A 6879-nucleotide genomic window follows, 5' to 3' on the forward strand; every position below is an offset into this window, starting at 1 on the left:
AGGCGAGATGCAGACACATCAACATTCATGGGGCCGTCTAGAGAGTGTGCACTGCATTCAGGAGTGAAAGACTGTACTGAAAAACTCCTTCAATGCAGGACCACAGTAACTTGCTAACTTGCTATATACTCCAGTGTGTGTGTGTGTGTGTGTGTGTGTGTGTGTGTGTGGCCAAACTACTGTGATAGTCACAAACCAATAGTCCTATTCCAAAAATCTTCCACATACTGTAGTTCTGTGACAAATACCCCCTATTATCCCGTGTAAATAAGTGGGATGCTAGCGGTGACAGTATTTGCTGAACGTCTACAAAAACCAGCATCTAAAATCCCCCTGTGCCTTGTCCTTTTTACTAAAAACGCATTTCATTAGAAACTGATGATAAAAAAAAAACAAGTCCGCAAACCAATTATCCCCCTTGCTCTGCAACACAACACAACCAACCAACCACAGGCGGTCATACAAGTAAACAGATGAGTTCTCTGGGAGTCAACGGCTCTCTTGGAGTTTCCCAGAGTCAGTATATGGTGGGTATGTGTGGAAAAACAAAGTCTGAGGGGGAAAAGGTGTTTCAGCGAGTCAGCGAGTCTCAGGCCCTGTAAGGAAAAACGCAGGGCTCTCAGGGGCCTGCACACTCAGTCCACCGGATCTCATTAGCTACAACAATTCCCACCATGCACTACAACCAAGCCCTGGAAAAAATTGCTCGTTCCAGCAAATCTTTAACATCTAACACTCTTCATTTAGCCCCCTCTCTCTGGGTTATGAGGGGTGTAGTGTAAAATAGGTCTAAATCTGCCATTGGCTCACTATTTCGGGCTCCTAAACTTTAGAAACAGTCCCAGACATAGAGAGATATTAGGAGGTGTTTTGTGGCTGTGGGTAGTCAGGATGTTACTGATGCAGTCTAGGTCATTGTGGGTAGTAACAGTAGGACTATCACCATTGCCATCATTAACATACAATTAGTGATAGAAAGCGAGGCAAAGCATTTTCATCCCCGACGACAACAGAGGACAAAACAGAGTCCATCAGTTCATTTCAACAAATTTCGACATTAATCTTTATTGTCTAAATATTTAAGTAACCCAAAAAAACATATTGAAAAGTTTCTTCCCCTATCGATATTAATCATGGATCTCTAATCAATCTCTTCACTGCCACCCATGTCTTCCTGTCCCGTCCCATACTCCTCCACCCATGTCTTCCTGTCCCGTCCCTTACTCCTCCACCCATCTCTTCCTGTCCCGTCCCTTAGTAAGTTGATGGTTGAATATATCCCCCTAGAGGTGTGAGGTTAGCCCTGCCTGGTTAGCCCTGTGCGGGGTATTGTCGGACGGGGCCACAGTGTCTTCCTGACCCCTCCTTCCTCCAGTATTTATGCTGCAATTGTGTGTGTCGGGGGACTAGGGTCAGTCTGTTATGTCTGGAGTATTTCTCCTGTCTTGTCTGGTGTCCTGTGTGAATTTAAGAATGCTCCCTCTAATTCTCTCTCCCTCTCCTCCCGGAGTACCTGAGCCCTGGGACCATGCCTCAGGACTACCTGGCCTGATCACTCCTTGCTGTGTTCAGTCTACCTAGTTGTGCTGCTGCTTCAGTTTCAACTGTTCTGCCTTCGGCTAAGGAACCCTGACCTGTTAAAACCTCTTGAGTGTAGGGGGCAGTATTTTCATGTTTGGATGAAAAACGTACCCAAATGAAACTGCCTATTTCTCAGGCCCAGAATCTAGATTATGCATATAATTGTCAGATTAGGATAGGAAATACTCTACAGTTTCCAAAACTGTGAAAATATTGTTTGTGAGTATAACAAAACTGATATTGCAGGCGAATACCTGAGGAGAATCCAACCAGGAAGTGCCTAAGAGAAACAAATCTCCCTGTTCCATTTCATGCCTGTCCTCCAATTAAAGGGATATCAACCAGATAAAATATTATCGATTAGATATTTTGTAAAAACAACCAGAGGATTGATTATAAAAAAAACGTTTTACATGTTTCTACGAACTTTACGGATACTATTTGGAATTTTCGTCTGCCCCGTCGTGACCACTCGAGCCTGTGGATTTCTGAACATAACGTGCCAACCAAAGGGAGGTATTTTTAAGATAAAAATAATCTTTATGGTACAAAAGGTACATTTATTGTGTAACTGGGAGTCTCATGAGTGCAAACATCTGAAGATCATCAACGGTAAGCGATTCATTTTATAGATTTTCTGACTTTCGTGACCAATCTACTTTGCTGCTAGCTCTTTGTAATGTTTTGTCTGCTGAGAGAGATGTCCTTACATAAACGCTTGGTATGCTTTCGCTGAAAAGCTTTTTTGAAATCTGACACGCCAGGTGGATTAACAACAATATTGCACTTGTGATTTCATGAAAATTAAATATTTTTAGTACTTTAATTTGAATTTGCAATTCAGAAGATGTTGACGAAAATGATCCCGCTAACGGGATGGGTGCATCAAGAAATTAACCGGACGTGCTACCTTGTCCCAGACCTGCTGTTGTCAACTCTCTCTCTCTACAGCATCTGTTGTATCTAACTCTGAATGCTCGGCTATGAAAAGCCATCTGACATTTACTCCTGAGGTACTGACCTGTTGCACACTCTACAACCACTGTGATTATTATTATTGTTTGACCCTTCTGTTGATCTATGAATGTTTGAACATCTTTGCCATGTTCTGTTATAATCTCCACCCGGCACAGCCAGAACAGGACTGGCAAACCCCTCAGAGCCTGGTTCCTCTCTAGGTTTCTTCCTAGGTTCCTGCCCCTCTAGGGAGTTTTTCCTAGCCACCGTGCTTCTACATCTGCATTGCTTGCTGTTTGGGGTTTAAGGCTGGGTTTCTTAATAGCACTTTGTGACAACGGCTGACTTAAAAAGGGCTTTATAAATACATTAAATTGAAAAATAGATTGATGTCTTCCTGTCCCGTCCCTTACTCCTCCCTTCTTGTCTTCATCCATTTGTTTTTGTCTCCGATACTCTACTCTCTGTCACTCCTGTCTTCTGAAACAGTTGCAGCTGGTAGTTAAGTTTAGGAAGTAAGGGTATACTGTTTAGGAATCATCAATAGCTGTTAGTCATACTGGATTTATTGACACTACTAGTGTTTTACTTTGAATATTATTCAAGGACCTGTCATTTTAGGTGGAGGCATTATGGGATTACCTTTGTGTCTAACCTTAACCCTTGTGTAGTTGTGTAGTCTCAACAGTCTGTATACTCCCCTTGTCCTAAAAGTTCAAAATGACCTGCTTTCACTTAACCCCTCAAATAAAGCAGCTTAATTGAATTTTAAACCTATAATCTATTTTGCATGAAGAAACAACCTGTCATTCATCACAAACGTTGTGAATATCTGGGTTTTCCCTCTTCACAATGCAGAGAGACTGCATTTAAATCAGTGGACACAACTCGTTTTTATTACAACACATTTGTCACAAAAGCAGAAATCTGTAGAAAGTCGTTTTGAATGCATTTCATTGAAGGGAAACAATAACTGTCTTAAAATATTTTGGCGACATAGTGATATATTATTATACACTGTATAATAGATACAAACAAAAATGTGAAGAACATAAATCAATCAACTGTAATTAGCACATGTAGGACAGTATTCAAGTGTGTGTACATGGACTTTACAGATGTATCTCTCACATGTGCAGCACATAGTATTAGTTTTACTCTTGCTCTTTCTCTTTCTTCCTCTTGCTGCCCCAGCTGCAGCCTCAGGTGGATCAGGACAAGATTCAGCCCCCTGAACAGCTTTTACAAGCGTTGCAGAGAGCTGCTGTGCAAGGGAGGCGCTCCCTTCTTTGAATGTGTGGGGTTACAAGTGCCTTTCCCATATGCTCCAGGAACACCCTCCTCTTGTTCTGCTTATCAGGCATCCAGGTAGGGTTGATCTTGTCCCATATCACAAAGGCATTGTATGAGGACACATCAATGATGTTTTGAAAGACCACCGGTGACCAGTGGGAAGTCATCCTCCTGCAGCTGTAAGTTCCAATCTCCTTGTCCAGGTTGTCCACGACTCCTTTGTTGTGGTTGTAGTCCAGGGCGATGGCTGGATTCCTGTCCTCACGATCTCTGATCTCAGCCGTTTTGTGCCGTATGCTCAGGAGGACCACATTCTTGTTCCTCTTTGTGAGGTAAGAAACTAGAGTGGGGATGGGGTGAAGGTAAACTTTGATGAGAAGACCTCCCTCCCCCTTGTTGAGTGCAGGGGGAGCTCAGGCTTGTTCTTTCTGACTGTCCCAACCGTGGTGATCTTCCTCTTCAGGAGCTGCTGGCCGAGTTCACAAGAGGTGAAGAAATTGTCACAAGTGACATTGTGCCCCATCATTCCATCTGTCACATCAGGCACAACCCGCATCCCCTGGTTCTTCTCCGGGCCTCCACTGGTCGGCTTCCCTGTGTAGACTTGCATCTTCCAAGCGTATCTGGATTGTGCGCCACAGACCACCCATATCTTGATGCCATATTTTGCTGGCTTGCTGGGCATATACTGCCGGAAAGGACAGCGACCTTTTGACAAAAGAGATTATTATCAGTAATTAGTATAAGTGTCACAGACAACAATCACATAAATCAATGATATTACTGCAATACATTATAAAATGAACAGTGAAAATCACTTACATTTGATATGAAAATGAAAATGTACCTCTGAATGGAACCAGTGGCTCATCCACTGTTACTACAGGCCCAGAAAGCAGAACATATCATTATGTTAGGGCAGCAGAAAGCAGAACATATCATTATGTTAGGGCAGCAGAAAGCAGAACATATCATTATGATAGGTCAGCAGAAAGCAGAACATGTCATTATGTTAGGTCAGTAGAAAGCATTCAGCCATTTTCCAACCAAAGATAGGTGTCACAAAAAGCAGTAATATAGATACAATTAATCACTAACCTTTGACGATATTCATCAGATGATACTCCCAGGACTCAATGTTACAAAATACATGTATGTTTTGTTCGATCAAGTTCATGTTTATATCCAAAAACCTCTGTTTACTTTGGCGTCATGTTCAGAAATGCCTCCAAAACATCTGGAGAAATTGCAGAGAGCCAAATCAAATAAGAGAAATACTCATCATAAACTTTGATGAAAGATAGATGTTTTACATAGAACTAAAGATCAACATGTTCTTAATGCAACCGCTGTGTCAGATTTCAAAAAAGCTTTACTGCAAAAGCACAATATTCAATCATCTGAGAACAGCGTTGAGCCACAAAAGCAAGCCATACAGTTACCCGCCAAGTTGTGGAGTCAACAAAAGTCATAAATAGCATTATAAAGCTTCACTTACCTTTGCTGATCTTCATCCGAATGCACTCCCAGGACTCCCACAATAAATCTTTGTTTTGTTCGATTACGTCCATATGACTGTCCAAATACATCTGTTTTGTTCGAGCGTTTAGTCGAAAGGCACAATGCGCGAGCGCAAAATCCAGACGAAAAGTCAAAAGAGTTCCATTACAGTTTGTAGAAACTGTAAACAATCCTAAGGGTCTTTTTATAATATATCTTCAATAATATTAGAACTGGACAATAGTGTATTCATTACAGAGGAAATAGAAGGAACAGCGCACCGCGTGACCGCGCAGGAAACAACTGATTGGCCACAGCCTAGTCCACTTGTTGAAACAGCTCTTATTCGAACCCGTTGCACAAAAGAAGCCTCATACAACTGTCTAAACACTGTTGACATCTGCTGGATGCCTTGGGAAGTGCAATCTGGCCCCATAGACACAGCATATTGGATAGACAATCACTTAAATGAAACTACAAACCTCAGATTTCCCCCTTCCTGGTTGGATTTGTCTCAGGTTTTCGCCTGCATATGAGTTATGTTATACTCACAGACATCATTCAAACAGTTTTAGAAACTTCAGAGTAGTTTATATCAAATACTACTAATAATATGCATCTATTAGCATCTGGGACAGAGTAGCAGGCAGTTTACTCTGGGCACCTTATTCATCCAAGCTACTCAATACTGCCCCCCTTTCACCAAGAAGTTAGAAGCCTTTTGGACCTAGACTTGGTGCACCGGTATCGCTTGCCATGCAGTAGCAGAGAGAACAGTCTATGACTAGGGTGGCTGGAGTCTTTGACAAAATGTAGGGCCTTCCTCTGACACGCCTGGTATAGAGGTCCTGGATTGCACTGGGTCGTACACAATACCCTCTGTAGTGCCTTGTGGTCGGAGGCCTGAGCTGTTGCCACACCAGGCAGTGATGCAACCCGTCAGGATGCTCTCGATGGTGCAGCTGTAAAACCTTTTGAGGATCTGAGTACCCATGCCAAATCTTTTCAGTCTCCTGAGGGGGAACAGGTTTTGTTGTGCCCTCTTCCCGACTGTCTTGATGTGCTTGGACCATGTTAGTTTGTTGGTGATGTGGACGCCAATGATATTGAAGCTGTCAACCTGCTCCACCACAGCCCAGTCGATGAGAATGGGGGAGTGCTCTGTTCTTCTTTTCCTGTAGTCGACAATCATCTCCTTGATCACATTGAGGGAGAGGTTTTTGTCCTTGCACCACACGGTCAGGTCTCTGACCTCCTCCCTATAGGCTGTCTCATCATTGTCGGTGATCAGGCCTACCATTGTTGTGTCATCAGCAAACTTAATGATGGTGTTGGAGTTGTGCCTGGCAGTGAGTGAAGCGAACAGGGAGTACAGGAGGGGACTGAGCACGCACCCCTGAGAGGCCCCCGTGTTGAAGATCAGAGTGGCAGATGTGTTGTTACCTACTCTAGCCACCTGGGGGCAGCCCATCAGGAAATCTAGGATCCAGTTGCAAAGGGAGGTGTTTAGTCCCAGGGTCCTTAGCTTAGTGATTAGCTTTGAGGTCT

General features: G+C 43.1%; 1 pseudogene; it reads right to left on the bottom strand.

The window, feature by feature from the left end:
* Positions 1-589: 589 nt before the first annotated feature.
* Positions 590-5345, bottom strand: LOC139379239 (piggyBac transposable element-derived protein 4-like; annotated as a pseudogene).
* Positions 5346-6879: the final 1534 nt, after the last annotated feature.

Source organism: Oncorhynchus clarkii, chromosome 21 (assembly GCF_045791955.1).
Source record: "Oncorhynchus clarkii lewisi isolate Uvic-CL-2024 chromosome 21, UVic_Ocla_1.0, whole genome shotgun sequence".
NCBI classification, from domain to species: Eukaryota; Metazoa; Chordata; class Actinopteri; order Salmoniformes; family Salmonidae; genus Oncorhynchus; species Oncorhynchus clarkii.